We start from the raw sequence: 4078 nt of genomic DNA, 5'->3' as shown, positions 1-4078 counted from the left end.
ACCACCCCGGTGTGTTTGCCAGCACCTGGATTCCTCCCAGAGCCGCTCAGACCTTGCTCGGCTGGGGAGGGAGCAGTTGACCTGGCTCTCTCCCAATAACCCTATGGTAAACCCAGCCGTGGCCCCCGGGCCTGGGGCTGCAGCCCCGGGACCACACGCTTGTCCTGGGACCCTACCTTGTTGCAGCACTCCCTTTAGGATCCGTTCTTTGTTCTTTCAGTTCTGCCACAATCCTTGGTCCTCAGTTTTCAAAAATGCTGAAATATGTTGGTTGCTTGCCTTTCTACTCCATAGATTGGTCAGGATTTTCTCCCCTGAGCAGAGGAAAGCCAAATCTGCTCCTTCCTACTCCGACGCCATCTTAAATCCCCCTAATTATTCTTTAATTCCTTGGTTGTCGGAGTTTCATGCAGTTTGATTTTTCTGGTGCTTTTGGCTGTTTATTGATTTTAGATTTGTTGTTATCCTCCTTTTCACTGTGTGAGGAAGCAAAGGGTTTCTACTTATGCCTCCATCTTGGCCAGAACTCCCCCAACTAGCATTCTTAACTATAAAATGCCATTGGCATAGTACCCAAAGTAATCTATAGAGTCAATGCAATTCCTATTAAAATACCAATGGCATGTTTTACAAATATAGAATAAATATTTCAAAAATTTATATGGAACTAAAAGTGACCCCGATTAGCCTCAGCCATGTTGATTAAAAAAAAAAAAAAAAAAAAAAAAACAAAGTCAGAGGGATCAGAATACCTGATATCAAACTATACTATAAAGCCACTATATCAAAACAGTCTGGTACTGGCATAAGAATAGACACATAAATCAATGCAACAGAATAGAGAACCCAGAAATAAATCCATGTCTCTATGGTCAATTAATATTTGACAAAGGGGAAATAAGCATACAATGAAGTAAAAATAGCCTCTTCAATAAGTAAATGGTGTAGAGAGGACAGGAGTGGTACATGTAAATTAATGAAACTAGACCACCAACTTACACCATACACTAGAATAAACTCAAAATGGATACAAGAGTTAAATACAAGTCTTTTTTTTTAATCAATTTCTTTTTTTTTAAATCCTTCTTTTTTTAAGATTTTATTTATTTATTTTTAGAGAGGGAAGGGAGGGAAGCAGAGAGAGAGAGAAAGAGAGAAAGATTCAATGTGCGGTTGCTGGGGGTTCTGGCCTGCAACCCAGGAATGTACCCTGGCTGGGAATCCAACCTGGGATACTTTGGTTCCCAGCCCACGCTCAATCCACTGAACTACGCCAGCCAGGGCTAAATATAAGTCTTGATACCATAAAAGTCCTTGTGGAAAACAGGCAGTAAAATTTCAGATATCTAATGTAGTGATATTTTTGCCAATACATCCCCTAAAGCAAGGGACATAAAGGAAAAAAATAAACAAATGGGTCTACATCAAATTAAAAAGCTCCTGCGTGACCAAAGAAATCATAATCAAAATGAAAAGGAACCCAACTGTATAGGAGAACATATTTGCCAATGACACATTGGAGAAAGATTTAATCTCTAAAATGTATAAAGAACTCATATGACTCAACACCAGAAAGGCAAACAATCCAATCAAAAAATGGCAAAGAACCTGAACAGACACTTCTCCAAGAGGACATACAGATGGCCCATAGACAGATGAAAAGATGCTCAATATCAGTAGCCATCAGAAAGGTGCAAATTATAACCACAATGAGATATCACCTCACACTTGTCAGAATGGTTATCATTAATAATTCAACAAAGAACAAGTGATGGTGAGGATGTGGATAAAAGGGAACCCTAATACATTGTTGGTGGGGATGCAGACTGGTGCAGCCACTGTGAAAAACACTATGGAATTTCCTCAAAAAATTAAAAATGGAACTGCCTTTTGACCAAGCAATTCTGTAATGGTAGGAATTCACCCCTAGAAATGGGGAAGGGTGGAGAAACACCAAACATGGTACATGTGTGCCCTGGGAAACCAAGATGACATATGCATGGGACAAAAACAAAAACAAAAACAAAAAAAGGTGCACAATGCTGGTGCCAAAAACCAGGAGGATGATTGGTTTGGAGGGACATACCTTCCCATCTGCTTCCTTCAGGTGGGGATTCCAGGGCAGGCTTTAAAAGGAGAGTGCATGGAAGTCATGGCCTGGTGGCTCAGTTGGTTGGAGTACTGTCCTCAAAAGGAGAGTGTGTTGAAATATTGATTTCTTGGATTCTCTCCTCCTTTTGGACCCACAGGGGCTGGAGTTCCTGGGCTCTGGACTTTGGACACTGGGTGGCCTGGGAGTGCTTCCCAGAGCCCCCTCCTGAAGGCTCCAGGGCAGGCATGGAGCACAGTGAGCTTTAGAAAGAGGGGAAGGCCCCTGGCTGGCGTAGCTCAGTGGATTGAACTCGGGCTGGGAACCAAAGTGTCCCAGGTTCGATTCCCAGCCAGAGTACATTCCTGGGTTGCAGGCCATAACCCCCAGCAACCGCACATTGATGTTTCTCTCTCTCTCTCTCTCCCCCTCTCTCTCTCCCTCTCTCTCTCTCTCCCTCTCTCCCTTCCCTCTCTAAAAATAAATAAATAAAATCTTTAAAAAAAAAAAGAAAGAGGGGAAGGGAGGAGGCTAGGGTGGTGGGCTCAGGGAGGCAAAACCCAACAAGCCCTGCCTCTCTCCCTCAGGTGGGAAGTCACACTGGCTGCTGCCTGCCTGTGGCCCATGCCTGTGTAGGCCAGTTGGCTGTAGCCCCAGTATAGCCAGGGAGGGTCAAGCCTGTGCACTTTTGGCCTGACTAGGAGCACAGCTGGTGCTAAAAATGGGGAAGCAGCATGGGGAAAGGAGATTAGGGCCAGCAGTTCTCAAGAGATGGCATGGCTGAGCAACAAGCCCTCCACCCCTCCCCTGGATGCAAAGCCATGGGAAACCATTGTGCCAGCTACCTGTCAGCAGCCCGTTCACTCCTCTGGTAGTGGGGACAGAGGTGGACAACAGGTAATCATACACATACACACACACATTCCATTTTCCTTTCCACCAGACTCGGTCTCTAGTTATTCCTGTGGCCAGCAGGCAGTAGGACCCCACTGGTTGTTTGGATACAGTAGTGGTGCCCAACACGGGGCCCTAGCTGCTAGTGGCAGGTCGACTCCCCCAGGGAGTAGGACTGTGGGGCCTCCCTGCTGCTGGGGGTTCCTCAGCACACTCACTTGGGTCATCAGCTGCTTAAACACACCTGGAAGGTAGAAAGGAAACGGGTCTGGGAAGGGAGTAGACTCTGGAAACAAGGAAGGATCACCTCAATTTCAGGGTTGTGAACCAGATTCTGGATGAAAACTGGCCCTTTTAGGGGAGGCCATTGCTTGAGTTCACTGATTGTGAGATTAGTTGACAGAAAAACTTGCATTGTGAGCATTTGTTATAAAATGGATTTGTGGGTGCCAGTTTTCTCTGTATGTTCCCACATTGCCTGGCTTCTTTTGGACATAGGGTTGGGACTGTTATATATCTGGGCCAGCAGGGGCCATTCTGGGTTGGTTCCTTGTGGGGAGCCCACTGGGTAGAATTTTACTGGACTGGGGTACCTATGGCCATTATCCAATGTCCAAGGAAGTATTGGTTTATTACTGCAATACTGTGTGACCTACATATGTTTTTGTTCATGGGGAAAGGTGGCCCATGGGTGGTTCCCTATATTACTATACCACTATGCAATTGGCACAGTATTGCCAACAGTTGTATAATGGGAAGAAATCCATTATGTCAAGGCATTTATGTTGTTGCATAATAGGATTTCACCAGAGACAGAAGTCCACTTAATAGTGCAGAGAAGGCAAGGGACCTTGAAACTTCTTCCTGACAGTACACAAGAAGAAAAGGAGAATGAGGAAATGGGTCTTATTAATGCCCTGAACTCAAGGGATACATAGTTCATAGCAGGAGGACCCCTACCAAAAGCTATCCCTGAATTAGAGCCCAAACAGGCAATCACTCCACACTTGTATGACTAAGGATGGGTCTCCACCTCAAAGACCCATCAGGGCACCCAATTGGACCAGGGAGCCTCCCTATCCAGAGCAAGGTAGT

The sequence above is a fragment of the Phyllostomus discolor genome, chromosome X (genome assembly GCF_004126475.2).
Source record: "Phyllostomus discolor isolate MPI-MPIP mPhyDis1 chromosome X, mPhyDis1.pri.v3, whole genome shotgun sequence".
NCBI lineage: Eukaryota > Metazoa > Chordata > Mammalia > Chiroptera > Phyllostomidae > Phyllostomus > Phyllostomus discolor.
Note: the sequence above shows the minus strand (reverse complement) of the source record.